We start from the raw sequence: 21,711 nt of genomic DNA, 5'->3' as shown, positions 1-21,711 counted from the left end.
GCCGACTTAAGTACAAGAGGACTGACACTCTCATTTTCTATGATTTGAACCTCTCCTGTGAGTCCAGTTTTCGATTCCGATGCTTCACATCAGGTTTACTGTATCCCTTGGACCTTCTTATTGACGATGAAACACAGAAATTGCATCCGAATTTAATACAAATGGCACAATGCCGACTTAAGTACAAGAGGACTGACACTCTCACTTTCTATGATTTGAACCTCTCCTGTGAGTCCAGTTTTAGATTCTGATGCTTCACTTCAGGTTTACTGTATCCCTTGGACCTTCTTATGGACGATGAAACACAGAAATTGCATCCGAATTTAATACCAAAGGCACAATGCCTACTTAAGTACAAGAGGACTGACACTCTAACTTTCTATGATTTGAACCTCTCCTGTGAGTCCAGTTTTAGATTCCGATGCTTCACATCAGTTTTACCGTACCCCATGGACCTTCTTATTGACGATGAAACACAGAAATTTCATCCGAATTTAATACAAAATGTGAAATGCCGAGTTAAGTACAGGAGGACTGACACTCTAAATTTCTATGATTTGAACCTCTCCTGTGAGTCCAGTTTTAGATTTCGATGCTTCACTTCAGGTTTACTGTATCCCTTGGACTTTCTTATTGACGATGAAACACAGAAACAGCATCCGAATTTAATACAAAAGGCACAATGCCGACTTATGTACAAGAGGACTGACACTCTACCTCTCTATGATTTGAACCTCTCCTGTGAGTACAGTTTTAGATTCCGATGCTTCACTTCAGGTTTACTGTATCCCTTCGACCTTCTTATTGACGATGAAACACAGAAATTGCATCCGATTTTAATACAAAAGGCACAATGCCGACTTATGTACATGAGGACTGACACTCTAACTCTCTATGATCTGAACCTCTCCTGTGAGTCCAGTTTTAGATTCCGATGCTTCACTTCAGGTTTACTGTATCCCTTGGACCTTCTTATTGATAATGGAACACAGAAATTGCAGCCGAATTTAATACAAAAGGCACAATGCTGACTTAAGTACAAGAGGACTGACACTCTACCTCTCTATTATTTGAACCTCTCCTGTGAGTACAGTTTTAGATTGTGATGCTTCACTTCACGTTTACTGTCTCCCTTGGACCTTGTTATTGACGATGAAACACAGAAATTGCATCCGAATTTAATACAAAAGGCACATGCCGACTTAAGTACAAGAGGACTGACACTCTAACTTTCTATGATTTTAACCTCTCCTGTGAGTCCAGATTTAGATTCCGATGCTTCACTTCTGGTTAACTGTATACCTTGGACCTTCTTATTGACGATGAAACACAGTAATTGCATCCGAAATTAATACAAATGGCACAATGCCGACTTAAGTACAAGAGGACTGACACTCTAATATTCTATGATTTGAACCTCTCCTGTGAGTCCAGTTTTCGATTCCGATGCTTCACTTCAGGTTTACTGTATCCCTTGGACCTTCTTATTGACGATGAAACACAGAAATTGCATTAGAATTTAATACAAATGGCACAATGCCGACTTAAGTACAAGAGGACTGACACTCTAACTTTCTATGATTTTAACCTCTCCTGTGAGTCCAGTGTTAGATTCCGATGCTTCACTTCTGGTTAACTGTATACCTTGGAGCTTCTTATTGACGATGAAACACAGTAATTGCATCCGAAATTAATACAAATGGCACAATGCCGACTTAAGTACAAGAGGACTGACACTCTAACTTTCTATGATTTTAACCTCTCCTGTGAGTCCAGTGTTAGATTCCGATGCTTCACTTCTGGTTAACTGTATACCTTGGACCTTCTTATTGACGATGAAACACAGTAATTGCATCCGAAATTAATACAAATGGCACAATGACGACTTAAGTACAAGAACACTGACACTCTAATTTTCTATGATTTGAACCTCTCCTGTGAGTCCACTTTTTGATTCCAATGCTTCACTACAGTTTTACCGTACCCCATGGACCTTCTTATTTACGATGAAACACAGAAAATTCATCCGAATTTAATACAAAAGGTGAAATGCCGAGTTAAGTACATGAGGACTGACACTCTAACTCTCTATGATTTGAACCTCTCCTGTGAGTCCAGTTTTAGATTCCGATGCTTCACTTCAGGTTTACTGTACCCTTGGACCTTCTTATTGATAATGGAACACATAAATTGCAGCCGAATTTAATACAAAAGGCACAATGCTGACTTAAGTACTAGAGGACTGACACTCTACCTCTTTATTATTTGAACATCTCCTGTGAGTACAGTTTTAGATAGTGATGCTTCACTTCACGTTTACTGTCTCCCTTGGACCTTCTTATTGACGATGAAACACAGAAATAGCATCCGAATTAATACAAAAGGCACAATGCCGACTTAAGTACAAGAGGACTGACACTCTAACTTTCTATGATTTTAACCTCTCCTGTGAGTCCAGTTTTAGATTCCGATGCTTCACTTCTGGTTAACTGTATACCTTGGACCTTCTTATTGACGATGAAACACAGTAATTGCATACGAAATTAATACAAATGGCACAATGCCGACTTAAGTACAAGAGGACTGACACTCTAATTTTCTATGATTTGAACCTCTCCTGTGAGTCCAGTTTTGGATTCCGATGCTTCACTTCAGGTTTACTGTATCCCTTGGACCTTCTTATTGACGATGAAACACAGATATTGCATCCGAATTTAATACAAATGGCACAATGCCGACTTAAGTACAAGATGACTGACACCTTAACTTTCTATGATTTGAACCTCTCCTGTGAGTCCTGTATTAGATTCTGATGCTTCACTTCAGGTTTACTGTATCCTTTGGACTTTCTTATGGACGATGAAACACAGAAATTGCATCCGAATTTAATACAAAAGCCACAATGTCTACTTAAGTACAAGAGGACTGACACTCTAACTTTCTATGATTTTAACCTTTCCTGTGAGACCAGTTTTAGATTCCGATGCTTCACTTCAGGTTTACTGTATACCTTGGACCTTCTTATTGACGATGAAACACAGAAATTGCATCCGAATTTAATACAAATTTCACAATGCCGACTTAAGAACAAGAGGACTGACACCTTAACTTTCTATGATTTGAACCTTTCCTGTGAGTCCTGTTTTAGATTCTGATGCTTCACTTCAGGTTTACTGTATCCCTTGGACCTTCTTATGGACGATGAAACACAGAAATTGCATCCGAATTTAATACAAAAGGCACAATGCCTACTTAAGTACAAGAGGACTGACACTCTAACTTTCTATGATTTTAACCTTTCCTGTGAGTCCAGTTTTAGATTCCGATGCTTCACTTCAGGTTAACTGTATACCTTGGACCTTCTCATTAACAATGAAAGACGGGAATAGCATCCGAATTTAATACAAAAGGCACAATGCCGACTTAAGTACAAGAGGACAGACACTCTGACTCTCTATGATTTGAACCTCTCCTGTGTGTCCAGTTTTAGATTCCGATGCTTCGGTTCAAGTTAACTGTATACCTTGGACCTTCTTATTGACGATGAAACACAGAAATTGCATCCGAATTTAATACAAAAGACACAATGCCGACTTATGTACATGAGGACTGACACTCTAACTCTCTATGATTTGAACCTCTCCTGTGAGTCCAGTTTTAGATTCCGATGCTTCACTTCAGTTTTACCGTACCCCATGGACCTTCTTATTGACGATGAAACACAGAAAATTCATCCGAATTTAATACAAAAGGTGAAATGCCGAGTTAAGTACAGGATGACTGACACTCTAAATTTCTATGATTTGAACCTCTCCTGTGAGTCCAGTTTTAGATTCCGATGCTTCACTTCAGGTTTACTGTATCCCTTGGACTTTCTTATTGACGATGAAACACAGAAACAGCATCCGAATTTAATACAAAAGGCACAATGCCGACTTATGTACAAGAGGACTGACACTCTACCTCTCTATGATTTGAACCTCTCCTGTGAGTACACTTTTAGATTCCGATGCTTCACTTCAGGTTTACTGTATCCCTTCGACCTTCTTATTGACGATGAAACACAGAAATTGCATCCGAATTTAATACAAAAGGCACAATGCCGACTTATGTACATGAGGACTGATACTCTAACTCTCTATGATTTTAACCTCTCCTGTGAGTCCAGTTTTAGATTCCGATGCTTCACTTCAGGTTTACTGTATACCTTGGACCTTCTCATTAACAATGAAAGACGGAAATAGCATCCGAATTTAATACAAAAGGCACAATGCCGACTTAAGTACAAGAGGACAGACACTCTGACTCTCTATGATTTGAACCTCTCCTGTGTGTCCAGTTTTAGATTCCGATGCTTCGGTTCAAGTTAACTGTATACCTTGGACCTTCTTATTGACGATGAAACACAGAAATTGCATCCGAATTTAATACAAAAGGCACAATGCCGACTTATGTACATGAGGACTGACACTCTAACTCTCTATGATTTGAACCTCTCCTGTGAGTCCAGTTTTAGATTCCGATGCTTCACTTCAGTTTTACCGTACCCCATGGACCTTCTTATTGACGATGAAACACAGAAAATTCATCCGAATTTAATACAAAAGGTGAAATGCCGAGTTAAGTACAGGATGACTGACACTCTAACTTTCTATGATTTTAACCTCTCCTGTGAGTCCAGTGTTAGATTCCGATGCTTCACTTCTGGTTAACTGTATACCTTGGAGCTTCTTATTGACGATGAAACACAGTAATTGCATCCGAAATTAATACAAATGGCACAATGCCGACTTAAGTACAAGAGGACTGACACTCTAACTTTCTATGATTTTAACCTCTCCTGTGAGTCCAGTGTTAGATTCCGATGCTTCACTTCTGGTTAACTGTATACCTTGGACCTTCTTATTGACGATGAAACACAGTAATTGCATCCGAAATTAATACAAATGGCACAATGACGACTTAAGTACAAGAACACTGACACTCTAATTTTCTATGATTTGAACCTCTCCTGTGAGTCCACTTTTTGATTCCGATGCTTCACTACAGTTTTACCGTACCCCATGGACCTTCTTATTTACGATGAAACACAGAAAATTCATCCGAATTTAATACAAAAGGTGAAATGCCGAGTTAAGTACATGAGGACTGACACTCTAACTCTCTATGATTTGAACCTCTCCTGTGAGTCCAGTTTTAGATTCCGATGCTTCACTTCAGGTTTACTGTATCCCTTGGACCTTCTTATTGATAATGGAACACATAAATTGTAGCCGAATTTAATACAAAAGGCACAATGCTGACTTAAGTACTAGAGGACTGACACTCTACCTCTTTATTATTTGAACATCTCCTGTGAGTACAGTTTTAGATAGTGATGCTTCACTTCACGTTTACTGTCTCCCTTGGACCTTCTTATTGACGATGAAACACAGAAATAGCATCCGAATTAATACAAAAGGCACAATGCCGACTTAAGTACAAGAGGACTGACACTCTAACTTTCTATGATTTTAACCTCTCCTGTGAGTCCAGTTTTAGATTCCGATGCTTCACTTCTGGTTAACTGTATACCTTGGACCTTCTTATTGACGATGAAACACAGTAATTGCATACGAAATTAATACAAATGGCACAATGCCGACTTAAGTACAAGAGGACTGACACTCTAATTTTCTATGATTTGAACCTCTCCTGTGAGTCCAGTTTTGGATTCCGATGCTTCACTTCAGGTTTACTGTATCCCTTGGACCTTCTTATTGACGATGAAACACAGATATTGCATCCGAATTTAATACAAATGGCACAATGCCGACTTAAGTACAAGATGACTGACACCTTAACTTTCTATGATTTGAACCTCTCCTGTGAGTCCTGTATTAGATTCTGATGCTTCACTTCAGGTTTACTGTATCCTTTGGACTTTCTTATGGACGATGAAACACAGAAATTGCATCCGAATTTAATACAAAAGCCACAATGTCTACTTAAGTACAAGAGGACTGACACTCTAACGTTCTATGATTTTAACCTTTCCTGTGAGACCAGTTTTAGATTCCGATGCTTCACTTCAGGTTTACTCTATACCTTGGACCTTCTTATTGACGATGAAACACAGAAATTGCATCCGAATTTAATACAAATTTCACAATGCCGACTTAAGAACAAGAGGACTGACACCTTAACTTTCTATGATTTGAACCTTTCCTGTGAGTCCTGTTTTAGATTCTGATGCTTCACTTCAGGTTTACTGTATCCCTTGGACCTTCTTATGGACGATGAAACACAGAAATTGCATCCGAATTTAATACAAAAGGCACAATGCCTACTTAAGTACAAGAGGACTGACACTCTAACTTTCTATGATTTTAACCTTTCCTGTGAGTCCAGTTTTAGATTCCGATGCTTCACTTCAGGTTAACTGTATACCTTGGACCTTCTCATTAACAATGAAAGACGGAAATAGCATCCGAATTTAATACAAAAGGCACAATGCCGACTTATGTACAAGAGGACTGACACTCTACCTCTCTATGATTTGAACCTCTCCTGTGAGTACACTTTTAGATTCCGATGCTTCACTTCAGGTTTACTGTATCCCTTCGACCTTCTTATTGACGATGAAACACAGAAATTGCATCCGAATTTAATACAAAAGGCACAATGCCGACTTATGTACATGAGGACTGACACTCTAACTCTCTATGATTTTAACCTCTCCTGTGAGTCCAGTTTTAGATTCCGATGCTTCACTTCAGGTTTACTGTATACCTTGGACCTTCTCATTAACAATGAAAGACGGAAATAGCATCCGAATTTAATACAAAAGGCACAATGCCGACTTAAGTACAAGAGGACAGACACTCTGACTCTCTATGATTTGAACCTCTCCTGTGTGTCCAGTTTTAGATTCCGATGCTTCGGTTCAAGTTAACTGTATACCTTGGACCTTCTTATTGACGATGAAACACAGAAATTGCATCCGAATTTAATACAAAAGGCACAATGCCGACTTATGTACATGAGGACTGACACTCTAACTCTCTATGATTTGAACCTCTCCTGTGAGTCCAGTTTTAGATTCCGATGCTTCACTTCAGTTTTACCGTACCCCATGGACCTTCTTATTGACGATGAAACACAGAAAATTCATCCGAATTTAATACAAAAGGTGAAATGCCGAGTTAAGTACAGGATGACTGACACTCTAAATTTCTATGATTTGAACCTCTCCTGTGAGTCCAGTTTTAGATTCCGATGCTTCACTTCAGGTTTACTGTATCCCTTGGACTTTCTTATTGACGATGAAACACAGAAACAGCATCCGAATTTAATACAAAAGGCACAATGCCGACATATGTACAACAGGACTGACACTCTACCTCTCTATGATTTGAACCTCTCCTGTGAGTACACTTTTAGATTCCGATGCTTCACTTCAGGTTTACTGTATCCCTTCGACCTTCTTATTGACGATGAAACACAGAAATTGCATCCGAATTTAATACAAAAGGCACAATGCCGACTTATGTACATGAGGACTGACACTCTAACTCTCTATGATTTTAACCTCTCCTGTGAGTCCAGTTCTAGATTCCGATGCTTCACTTCAGGTTTACTGTATCCCTTGGATCTTCTTATTGACGATGGAACACAGAAATTGCAGCCGAATTTAATACAAAAGGCACAATGCTGACTTAAGTACAAGAGGACTGACACTCTACCTCTCTATTATTTTAACCTCTCCTGTGAGTACAGTTTTAGATTGTGATGCTTCACTTCACATTTACTGTCTCCCTTGGACCTTCTTATTGACGATGAAACACAGAAATTGCATTCGAATTTAATACAAAAGGCACAATGCCGACTTAAGTACAAGAGGACTGACACTCTAACTTTCTATGATTTTAACCTCTCCTGTGAGTCCGGTTTTAGATTCCGATGCTTCACTTTTGGTTAACTGTATACCTTGGACCTTCTTATTGACGATGAAACACAGTAATTGCATCCGAAATTAATACAAATGGCACAATGCCGACTTAAGTACAAGAGGACTGACACTCTCATTTTCTATGATTTGAACCTCTCCTGTGAGTCCAGTTTTCGATTCCGATGCTTCACATCAGGTTTACTGTATCCCTTGGACCTTCTTATTGACGATGAAACACAGAAATTGCATCCGAATTTAATACAAATGGCACAATGCCGACTTAAGTACAAGAGGACTGACACTCTCACTTTCTATGATTTGAACCTCTCCTGTGAGTCCAGTTTTAGATTCTGATGCTTCACTTCAGGTTTACTGTATCCCTTGGACCTTCTTATGGACGATGAAACACAGAAATTGCATCCGAATTTAATACCAAAGGCACAATGCCTACTTAAGTACAAGAGGACTGACACTCTAACTTTCTATGATTTGAACCTCTCCTGTGAGTCCAGTTTTAGATTCCGATGCTTCACATCAGTTTTACCGTACCCCATGGACCTTCTTATTGACGATGAAACACAGAAATTTCATCCGAATTTAATACAAAATGTGAAATGCCGAGTTAAGTACAGGAGGACTGACACTCTAAATTTCTATGATTTGAACCTCTCCTGTGAGTCCAGTTTTAGATTCTGATGCTTCACTTCAGGTTTACTGTATCCCTTGGACTTTCTTATTGACGATGAAACACAGAAACAGCATCCGAATTTAATACAAAAGGCACAATGCCGACTTATGTACAAGAGGACTGACACTCTACCTCTCTATGATTTGAACCTCTCCTGTGAGTACAGTTTTAGATTCCGATGCTTCACTTCAGGTTTACTGTATCCCTTCGACCTTCTTATTGACGATGAAACACAGAAATTGCATCCGATTTTAATACAAAAGGCACAATGCCGACTTATGTACATGAGGACTGACACTCTAACTCTCTATGATTTGAACCTCTCCTGTGAGTCCAGTTTTAGATTCCGATGCTTCACTTCAGGTTTACTGTATCCCTTGGACCTTCTTATTGATAATGGAACACAGAAATTGCAGCCGAATTTAATACAAAAGGCACAATGCTGACTTAAGTACAAGAGGACTGACACTCTACCTCTCTATTATTTGAACCTCTCCTGTGAGTACAGTTTTAGATTGTGATGCTTCACTTCACGTTTACTGTCTCCCTTGGACCTTGTTATTGACGATGAAACACAGAAATTGCATCCGAATTTAATACAAAAGGCACATGCCGACTTAAGTACAAGAGGACTGACACTCTAACTTTCTATGATTTTAACCTCTCCTGTGAGTCCAGATTTAGATTCCGATGCTTCACTTCTGGTTAACTGTATACCTTGGACCTTCTTATTGACGATGAAACACAGTAGTTGCATCCGAAATTAATACAAATGGCACAATGCCGACTTAAGTACAAGAGGACTGACACTCTAATTTTCTATGATTTGAACCTCTCCTGTGAGTCCAGTTTTCGATTCCGATGCTTCACTTCAGGTTTACTGTATCCCTTGGACCTTCTTATTGACGATGAAACACAGAAATTGCATCCGAATTTAATACAAATGGCACAATGCCGACTTAAGTACAAGAGGACTGACACTCTAACTTTCTATGATTTTAACCTCTCCTGTGAGTCCAGTGTTAGATTCCGATGCTTCACTTCTGGTTAACTGTATACCTTGGACCTTCTTATTGACGATGAAACACAGTAATTGCATCCGAAATTAATACAAATGGCACAATGACGACTTAAGTACAAGAACACTGACACTCTAATTTTCTATGATTTGAACCTCTCCTGTGAGTCCACTTTTTGATTCCGATGCTTCACTTCAGGTTTACTGTATCCCTTGGACCTTCTTATTGACGATGAATCACAGAAATTGCATCCGAATTTAATACAAATGGCACAATGCCGACTTAAGAACAAGAGGACTGACACCTTAACTTTCTATGATTTTAACCTCGCCTGTGAGTCCTGTTAAAGATTCTGATGCTTCACTTCAGGTTTACTGTATCCCTTGGACCTTCTTATGGACGATGAAACACAGAAATTGCATCCGAATTTAATACAAAAGGCACATTGCCTACTTAAGTACAAGAGGACTGACACTCTAACTTTCTATGATTTTAACCTTTCCTGTGAGTCCAGTTTTAGATTCCGATGCTTCACTTCAGGTTAACTGTATACCTTGGACCTTCTCATTAACAATGAAAGACGGTAATAGCATCCGAATTTAATACAAAAGGCACAATGCTGACTTAAGTACTAGAGGACTGACACTCTACCTCTTTATTATTTGAACATCTCCTGTGAGTACAGTTTTAGATAGTGATGCTTCACTTCACGTTTACTGTCTCCCTTGGACCTTCTTATTGACGATGAAACACAGAAATTGCATCCGAATTAATACAAAAGGCACAATGCCGACTTAAGTACAAGGGGACTGACACTCTAACTTTCTATGATTTTAACCTCTCCTGTGAGTCCAGTTTTAGATTCCGATGCTTCACTTCTGGTTAACTGTATACCTTGGATCTTCTTATTGACGATGAAACACAGTAATTGCATCCGAAATTAATACAAATGGCACAATGCCGACTTAAGTACAAGAGGACTGACACTCTAATTTTCTATGATTTGAACCTCTCCTGTGAGTCCAGTTTTGGATTCCGATGCTACACTTCAGGTTTACTGTATCCCTTGGACCTTCTTATTGACGATGAAACACAGAAATTGCATCCGAATTTAATACAAATGGCACAATGCCGACTTAAGTACAAGATGACTGACACCTTAACTTTCTATGATTTGAACCTCTCCTGTGAGTCCTGTATTAGATTCTGATGCTTCACTTCAGGTTTACTGTATCCTTTGGACTTTCTTATGGACGATGAAACACAGAAATTGCATCCGAATTTAATACAAAAGCCACAATGTCTACTTAAGTACAAGAGGACTGACACTCTAACTTTCTATGATTTTAACCTTTCCTGTGAGTCCAGTTTTAGAGACCGATGCTTCACTTCAGGTTTACTGTATACCTTGGACCTTCTTATTGACGATGAAACAAAGAAATTGCATCCGAATTTAATACAAAAGGCACAATGCCGACTTATGTACATGAGGACTGACACTCTAACTCTCTATGATTTGAACCTCTCCTGTGAGTCCAGTTTTAGATTCCGATGCTTCACTTCAGGTTTACTGTCTCCCTTGGACCTTCTTATTGACGTTGGAACACAGAAATTGCAGCCGAATTTAATACAAAAGGCACAATGCTGACTTAAGTACAAGAGGACTGACACTCTACCTCTCTATTATTTGAACCTCTCCTGTGAGTACCGTTTTACATTGTGATGCTTCACTTCACGTTTACTGTCTCCCTTGGACCTTCTTATTGACGATGAAACACAGAAATTGCATCCGAATTTAATACAAATGGCACAATGCCGACTTAAGAACAAGAGGACTGACACCTTAACTTTCTATGATTTGAACCTTTCCTGTGAGTCCTGTTTTAGATTCTGATGCTTCACTTCAGGTTTACTGTATCCCTTGGACCTTCTTATGGACGATGAAACACAGAAATTGCATCCGAATTTAATACAAAAGGCACAATGCCTACTTAAGTACAAGAGGAATGACACTCTAACTTTCTATGATTTTAACCTTTCCTGTGAGTCCAGTTTTAGATTCCGATGCTTCACTTCAGGTTAACTGTATACCTTGGACCTTCTCATTAACAATGAAAGACGGAAATAGCATCCGAATTTAATACAAAAGGCACAATGCCGACTTAAGTACAAGAGGACAGACACTCTGACTCTCTATGATTTGAACCTCTCCTGTGTGTCCAGTTTTAGATTCCGATGCTTCGGTTCAAGTTAACTGTATACCTTGGACCTTCTTATTGACGATGAAACACAGAAATTGCATCCGAATTTAATACAAAAGGCACAATGCCGACTTATGTACATGAGGACTGACACTCTAACTCTCTATGATTTGAACCTCTCCTGTGAGTCCAGTTTTAGATTCCGATGCTTCACTTCAGTTTTACCGTACCCCATGGACCTTCTTATTGACGACGAAACACAGAAAATTCATCCGAATTTAATACAAAAGGTGAAATGCCTAGTTAAGTACAGGATGACTGACACTCTAAATTTCTATGATTTGAACCTCTCCTGTGAGTCCAGTTTTAGATTCCGATGCTTCACTTCAGGTTTACTGTATCCCTTGGACTTTCTTATTGACGATGAAACACAGAAACAGCATCCGAATTTAATACAAAAGGCACAATGCCGACTTATGTACAAGAGGACTGACACTCTACCTCTCTATGATTTGAACCTCACCTGTGAGTACACTTTTAGATTCCGATGCTTCACTTCAGGTTTACTGTATCCCTTCGACCTTCTTATTGACGATGAAACACAGAAATTGCATCCGAATTTAATACAAAAGGCACAATGCCGACTTATGTACATGAGGACTGACACTCTAACTCTCTATGATTTTAACCTCTCCTGTGAGTCCAGTTTTAGATTCCGATGCTTCACTTCAGGTTTACTGTATCCCTTGGATCTTCTTATTGACGATGGAACACAGAAATTGCAGCTGAATTTAATACAAAAGGCACTATGCTGACTTAAGTACAAGAGGACTGACACTCTACCACTCTATTATTTTAACCTCTCCTGTGAGTACAGTTTTAGATTGTGATGCTTCACTTCACATTTACTGTCTCCCTTGGACCTTCTTATTGACGATGAAACACAGAAATTGCATTCGAATTTAATACAAAAGGCACAATGCCGACTTAAGTACAAGAGGACTGACACTCTAACTTTCTATGATTTTAACCTCTCCTGTGAGTCCGGTTTTAGATTCCGATGCTTCACTTTTGGTTAACTGTATACCTTGGACCTTCTTATTGACGATGAAACACAGTAATTGCATCCGAAATTAATACAAATGGCACAATGCCGACTTAAGTACAAGAGGACTGACACTCTCATTTTCTATGATTTGAACCTCTCCTGTGAGTCCAGTTTTCGATTCCGATGCTTCACATCAGGTTTACTGTATCCCTTGGACCTTCTTATTGACGATGAAACACAGAAATTGCATCCGAATTTAATACAAATGGCACAATGCCGACTTAAGTACAAGAGGACTGACACTCTCACTTTCTATGATTTGAACCTCTCCTGTGAGTCCAGTTTTAGATTCTGATGCTTCACTTCAGGTTTACCGTTTCCCTTCGACCTTCTTATTGACGATGAAACACAGAAATTGCATCCGAATTTAATACAAAAGGCACAATGCCGACTTATGTACATGAGGACTGACACTCTAACTCTCTATGATTTTAACCTCTCCTGTGAGTCCAGTTTTAGATTCCGATGCTTCACTTCAGGTTTACTGTATCCCTTGGATCTTCTTATTGACGATGGAACACAGAAATTGCAGCCGAATTTAATACAAAAGGCACAATGCTGACTTAAGTACAAGAGGACTGACACTCTACCTCTCTATTATTTGAACCTCTCCTGTGAGTACAGTTTTAGATTGTGATGCTTCACTTCACGTTTACTGTCTCCCTTGGACCTTGTTATTGACGATGAAACACAGAAATTGCATCCGAATTTAATACAAAAGGCACAATGCCGACTTAAGTACAAGAGGACTGACACTCTAACTTTCTATGATTTTAACCTCTCCTGTGAGTCCAGTGTTAGATTCCGATGCTTCACTTCTGGTTAACTGTATACCTTGGACCTTCTTATTGACGATGAAACACAGTAATTGCATCCGAAATTAATACAAATGGCACAATGACGACTTAAGTACAAGAACACTGACACTCTAACTTTCTATGATTTGAACCTCTCCTGTGAGTCCACTTTTTGATTCCGATGCTTCACTTCAGGTTTACTGTATCCCTTGGACCTTCTTATTGACGATGAATCACAGAAATTGCATCCGAATTTAATACAAATGGCACAATGCCGACTTAAGAACAAGAGGACTGACACCTTAACTTTCTATGATTTGAACCTCTCCTGTGAGTCCACTTTTTGATTCCGATGCTTCACTTCAGGTTTACTGTATCCCTTGGACCTTCTTATTGACGATGAATCACAGAAATTGCATCCGAATTTAATACAAATGGCACAATGACGACTTAAGAACAAGAGGACTGACACCTTAACTTTCTATGATTTGAACCTCTCCTGTGAGTCCTGTTTTAGATTCTGATGCTTCACTTCAGGTTTACTGTATCCCTTGGACCTTCTTATGGACGATGAAACACAGAAATTGCATCCGAATTTAATACAAAAGCCACAATGTCTACTTAAGTACAAGAGGACTGACACTCTAACTTTCTATGATTTTAACCTTTCCTGTGAGTCCAGTTTTAGAGACCGATGCTTCACTTCAGGTTTACTGTATACCTTGGACCTTCTTATTGACGATGAAACACAGAAATTGCATCCGAATTTAATACAAAAGGCACAATGCCGACTTATGTACATGAGGACTGACACTCTAACTCTCTATGATTTGAACCTCTCCTGTGAGTCCAGCTTTAGATTCCGATGCTTCACTTCAGGTTTACTGTCTCCCTTGGACCTTCTTATTGACGTTGGAACACAGAAATTGCAGCCGAATTTAATAAAAAAGGCACAATGCTGACTTAAGTACAAGAGGACTGACACTCTACCTCTCTATTATTTGAACCTCTCCTGTGAGTACCGTTTTACATTGTGATGCTTCACTTCACGTTTACTGTCTCCCTTGGACCTTCTTATTGACGATGAAACACAGAAACTGCATCCGAATTTAATACAAATGGCACAATGCCGACTTAAGAACAAGAGGACTGACACCTTAACTTTCTATGATTTGACCTTTCCTGTGAGTCCTGTTTTAGATTCTGATGCTTCACTTCAGGTTTACTGTATCCCTTGGACCTTCTTATGGACGATGAAACACAGAAATTGCATCCGAATTTAATACGAAAGGCACAATGCCTACTTAAGTACAAGAGGACTGACACTCTAACTTTCTATGATTTTAACCTTTCCTGTGAGTCCAGTTTTTGATTCCGATGCTTCACTTCAGGTTAACTGTATACCTTGGACCTTCTCATTAACAATGAAAGACGGAAATAGCATCCGAATTTAATACAAAAGGCACAATGCCGACTTAAGTACAAGAGGACAGACACTCTGACTTTCTATGATTTGAACCTCTCCTGTGTGTCCAGTTTTAGATTCCGATGCTTCAGTTCAAGTTAACTGTATACCTTGGACCTTCTTATTGACGATGAAACACAGAAATTGCATCCGAATTTAATACAAAAGGCACAATGCCGACTTATGTACATGAGGACTGACACTCTAACTCTCTATGATTTTAACCTCTCCTGTGAGTCCAGTTTTAGATTCCGATGCTTCACTTCAGGTTTACTGTATCCCTTGGATCTTCTTATTGACGATGGAACACAGAAATTGCAGCCGAATTTAATACAAAAGGCACAATGCTGACTTAAGTACAAGAGGACTGACACTCTACCTCTCTATTATTTTAACCTCTCCAGTGAGTACAGTTTTAGATTGTGATGCTTCACTTCACATTTACTGTCTCCCTTGGACCTTCTTATTGACGATGAAACACAGAAATTGCATTCGAATTTAATACAAAAGGCACAATGCCGACTTAAGTACAAGAGGACTGACACTCTAACTTTCTTTGATTTTAACCTCTCCTGTGAGTCCGGTTTTAGATTCCGATGCTTCACTTTTGGTTAACTGTATACCTTGGACCTTCTTATTGACGATGAAACACAGTAATTGCATCCGAAATTAATACAAATGGCACAATGCCGACTTAAGTACAAGAGGACTGACACTCTCATTTTCTATGATTTGAACCTCTCCTGTGAGTCCTGTTTTCGATTCCGATGCTTCACATCAGGTTTACTGTATCCCTTGGACCTTCTTATTGACGATGAAACACAGAAATTGCATCCGAATTTAATACAAATGGCACAATGCCGACTTAAGTACAAGAGGACTGACACTCTCACTTTCTATGATTTGAACCTCTCCTGTGAGTCCAGTTTTAGATTCTGATGCTTCACTTCAGGTTTACTGTATCCCTTGGACCTTCTTATGGACGATGAAACACGGAAATTGCATCCGAATTTAATACCAAAGGCACAATGCCTACTTAAGTACAAGAGGACTGACACTCTAACTTTCTATGATTTGAACCTCTCCTGCGAGTCCAGTTTTAGATTCCGATGCTTCACATCAGTTTTACCGTACCCCATGGACCTTCTTATTGACGATGAAACACAGAAATTTCATCCGAATTTAATACAAAATGTGAAATGCCGAGTTAAGTACAGGAGGACTGACACTCTAAATTTCTATGATTTGAACCTCTCCTGTGAGTCCAGTTTTAGATTCCGATGCTTCACTTCAGGTTTACTGTATCCCTTGGACTTTCTTATTGACGATGAAACACAGAAACAGCATCCGAATTTAATACAAAAGGCACAATGCCGACTTATGTACATGAGGACTGACACTCTAACTCTCTATGATTTGAACCTCTCCTGTGAGTCCAGTTTTAGATTCCGATGCTTCACTTCAGTTTTACCGTACCCCATGGACCTTCTTATTGACGATGAAACACAGAAAATTCATCCGAATTTAATACAAAAGGTGAAATGCCGAGTTAAGTACAGGATGACTGACACTCTAAATCTCTATGATTTGAACCTCTCCTGTGAGTCCAGTTTTAGATTCCGATGCTTCACTTCAGGTTTACTGTATCCCTTGGACTTTCTTATTGACGATGAAACACAGAAACAGCATCCGAATTTAATACAAAAGGCACAATGCCGACTTATGTACAAGAGGACTGACACTCTACCTCTCTATGATTTGAACCTCACCTGTGAGTACACTTTTGGATTCCGATGCTTCACTTCAGGTTTACTGTATCCCTTCGACCTTCTTATTGACGATGAAACACAGAAATTGCATCCGAATTTAATACAAAAGGCACAATGCCGACTTATGTACATGAGGACTGACACTCTAACTCTCTATGATTTTAACCTCTCCTGTGAGTCCAGTTTTAGATTCCGATGCTTCACTTCAGGTTTACTGTATCCCTTGGATCTTCTTATTGACGATGGAACACAGAAATTGCAGCCGAATTTAATACAAAAGGCACAATGCTGACTTAAGTACAAGAGGACTGACACTCTACCTCTCTATTATTTTAACCTCTCCTGTGAGTACAGTTTTAGATTGTGATGCTTCACTTCACATTTACTGTCTCCCTTGGACCTTCTTATTGACGATGAAACACAGAAATTGCATTCGAATTTAATACAAAAGGCACAATGCCGACTTAAGTACTAGAGGACTGACACTCTAACTTTCTATGATTTTAACCTCTCCTGTGAGTCCGGTTTTAGATTCCGATGCTTCACTTTTGGTTAACTGTATACCTTGGACCTTCTTATTGACGATGAAACACAGTAATTGCATCCGAAATTAATACAAATGGCACAATGCCGACTTAAGTACAAGAGGACTGACACTCTCATTTTCTATGATTTGAACCTCTCCTGTGAGTCCTGGTTTCGATTCCGATGCTTCACATCAGGTTTACTGTATCCCTTGGACCTTCTTATTGACGATGAAACACAGAAATTGCATCCGAATTTAATACAAATGGCACAATGCCGACTTAAGTACAAGAGGACTGACACTCTCACTTTCTATGATTTGAACCTCTCCTGTGAGTCCAGTTTTAGATTCTGATGCTTCACTTCAGGTTTACTGTATCCCTTGGACCTTCTTATGGACGATGAAACACGGAAATTGCATCCGAATTTAATACCAAAGGCACAATGCCTACTTAAGTACAAGAGGACTGACACTCTAACTTTCTATGATTTGAACCTCTCCTGCGAGTCCAGTTTTAGATTCCGATGCTTCACATCAGTTTTACCGTACCCCATGGACCTTCTTATTGACGATGAAACACAGAAATTTCATCCGAATTTAATACAAAATGTGAAATGCCGAGTTAAGTACAGGAGGACTGACACTCTAAATTTCTATGATTTGAACCTCTCCTGTGAGTCCAGTTTTAGATTCCGATGCTTCACTTCAGGTTTACTGTATCCCTTGGACTTTCTTATTGACGATGAAACACAGAAACAGCATCCGAATTTAATACAAAAGGCACAATGCCGACTTATGTACAAGAGGACTGACACTCTACCTCTCTATGATTTGAAACTCTCCTGTGAATACAGTTTTAGATTCCGATGCTTCACTTCAGGTTTACTGTATCCCTTCGACCTTCTTATTGACGATGAAACACAGAAATTGCATCCGATTTTAATACAAAAGGCACAATGCCGACTTATGTACATGAGGACTGACACTCTAACTCTCTATGATTTGAACCTCTCCTGTGAGTCCAGTTTTAGATTCCGATGCTTCACTTCAGGTTTACTGTATCCCTTGGACCTTCTTATTGATAATGGAACAATGAAATTGCAGCCGAATTTAATACAAAAGGCACAATGCTGACTTAAGTACAAGAGGACTGACACTCTACCTCTCTATTATTTGAACCTCTCCTGTGAGTACAGTTTTAGATTGTGATGCTTCACTTCACGTTTACTGTCTCCCTTGGACCTTGTTATTGACGATGAAACACAGAAATTGCATCCGAATTTAATACAAAAGGCACATGCCGACTTAAGTACAAGAGGACTGACACTCTAACTTTCTATGATTTTAACCTCTCCTGTGAGTCCAGTTTTAGATTCCGATGCTTCACTTCTGGTTAACTGTATACCTTGGACCTTCTTATTGACGATGAAACACAGTAATTGCATCCGAAATTAATACAAATGGCACAATGCCGACTTAAGTACAAGAGGACTGACACTCTAATTTTCTATGATTTGAACCTCTCCTGTGAGTCCAGTTTTCGATTCCGATGCTTCACTTCAGGTTTACTGTATCCCTTGGACCTTCTTATTGACGATGAAACACAGAAATTGCATCCGAATTTAATACAAATGGCACAATGCCGACTTAAGTACAAGAGGACTGACACTCTAACTTTCTATGATTTTAACCTCTCCTGTGAGTCCAGTGTTAGATTCCGATGCTTCACTTCTGGTTAACTGTATACCTTGGACCTTCTTATTGACGATGAAACACAGTAATTGCATCCGAAATTAATACAAATGGCACAATGCCGACTTAAGTACAAGAGGACGGACACTCTAACTTTCTATGATTTTAACCTCTCCTGTGAGTCCAGTGTTAGATTCCGATGCTTCACTTCTGGTTAACTGTATACCTTGGACCTTCTTATTGACGATGAAACACAGTAATTGCATCCGAAATTAATACAAATGGCACAATGACGACTTAAGTACAAGAACACTGACACTCTAATTTTCTATGATTTGAACCTCTCCTGTGAGTCCACCTTTTGATTCCGATGCTTCACTTCAGGTTTACTGTATCCCTTGGACCTTCTTATTGACGATGAATCACAGAAATTGCATCCGAATTTAATACAAAAGGCACAATGCCTACTTAAGTACAAGAGGACTGACACTCTAACTTTCTATGATTTTAACCTTTCCTGTGAGTCCAGTTTTAGATTCCGATGCTTCACTTCAGGTTTTCTTTATCCCTTGGACATTCGTATTGACGATGAAACACAGAAATTGCATCCGAATTTAATACAAAAGGCACAATGACGACTTAAGTACAAGAGGATTGACACTCTATCTTTCTATGATTTGAACCTCTCCTGTGAGTCCAGTTTTAGATTCCGATGCTTCACTTCAGGTTTACTGTATCCCTTGGACTTTCTTATTGGCGATGAAACACACAAACAGCATCCGAATTTAATACAAAAGCACAATGCCGACTTAAGTACAAGAGGACTGACACTCTACGTCTCTATGATTTGAACCTCTCCTGTGAGTACAGTTTTAGATTCCGATGCTTCACTTCAGGTTTACTGTATACCTTGGTCCTTCTTATTGAAGATGAAACACAGAAATTGCATTCGAATGTAATACAAAAGGCACAATGCCGACTTATGTACAAGAGGACTGACACTCTAACTCTCTATGATTTGAACCTCTCCTGTGAGTCCAGTTTTAGATTCCAATGCTTTACTTCAGGTTTACTGTATCCCTTGGACCTTCTTATTGACAATGGAACACAGAAATTGCAGCCGAATTTAAAACAAAAGCACAATGCTGACTTAAGTACAAGAGGACTGACACTCTACCTCTCTATTATTTGAACCTCTCCTGTTTGTACAGTTTTAGATTGTGATGCTTCACTTCACGTTTACTGTCTCCCTTGGACCTTCTTATTGACGATGAAACACAGAAATTGCATCCGAATTTAATACAAAATGCACAATGCCGACTTATGTACATGAGGACTGACACTCTAACTCTCTATGATTTGAACCTCTCCTGTGAGTCCAGTTTTAGATTCCAATGCTTTACTTCAGGTTTACTGTATCCCTTGGACCTTCTTATTGACGATGAAACTTAGAAATTGCATCCAATTTGAAGACAAAAGGCACAATGCCGACTTAAGTACAAGAGGACTGACACTCTAACTTTCTATGATTTTAACCTCTCCTGTGAGTCCGGTTTTAGATTCCGATGCTTCACTTTTGGTTAACTGTATACCTTGGACCTTCTTATTGACGATGAAACACAGTAATTGCATCCGAAATTAATACAAATGGCACAATGCCGAATTAAGTACAAGAGGACTGACACTCTAACTTTCTATGATTTGAACCTCTCCTGTGAGTCCTGTTTTCGATTCCGATGCTTCACATCAGGTTTACTGTATCCCTTGGACCTTCTTATTGACGATGAAACACAGAAATTGCATCCGAATTTAATACAAATGGCACAATGCCGACTTAAGTACAAGAGGACTGACACTCTCACTTTCTATGATTTGAACCTCTCCTGTGAGTCCAGTTTTAGATTCTGATGCTTCACTTCAGGTTTACTGTATCCCTTGGACCTTCTTATGGACGATGAAACACGGAAATTGCATCCGAATTTAATACCAAAGGCACAATGCCTACTTAAGTACAAGAGGACTGACACTCTAACTTTCTATGATTTTAACCTCTCCTGCGAGTCCAGTTTTAGATTCCGATGCTTCACATCAGTTTTACCGTACCCCATGGACCTTCTTATTGACGATGAAACACAGAAATTTCATCCGAATTTAATACAAAATGTGAAATGCCGAGTTAAGTACAGGAGGACTGACACTCTAAATTTCTATGATTTGAACCTCTCCTGTGAGTCCAGTTTTAGATTCCGATGCTTCACTTCAGGTTTACTGTATCCCTTGGACTTTCTTATTGACGATGAAACACAGAAACAGCATCCGAATTTAATACAAAAGGCACAATGCCGACTTATGTACAAGAGGACTGACACTCTACCTCTCTATGATTTGAAACTCTCCTGTGAGTACAGTTTTAGATTCCGATGCTTCACTTCAGGTTTACTGTATCCCTTCGACCTTCTTATTGACGATGAAACACAGAAATTGCATCCGATTTTAATACAAAAGGCACAATGCCG

Source organism: Schistocerca serialis, chromosome 4 (assembly GCF_023864345.2).
Source record: "Schistocerca serialis cubense isolate TAMUIC-IGC-003099 chromosome 4, iqSchSeri2.2, whole genome shotgun sequence".
Taxonomy (NCBI): domain Eukaryota; kingdom Metazoa; phylum Arthropoda; class Insecta; order Orthoptera; family Acrididae; genus Schistocerca; species Schistocerca serialis.
The sequence above is the reverse complement of the archived record's forward strand: the minus strand, read 5'-3'. Positions refer to the sequence as shown.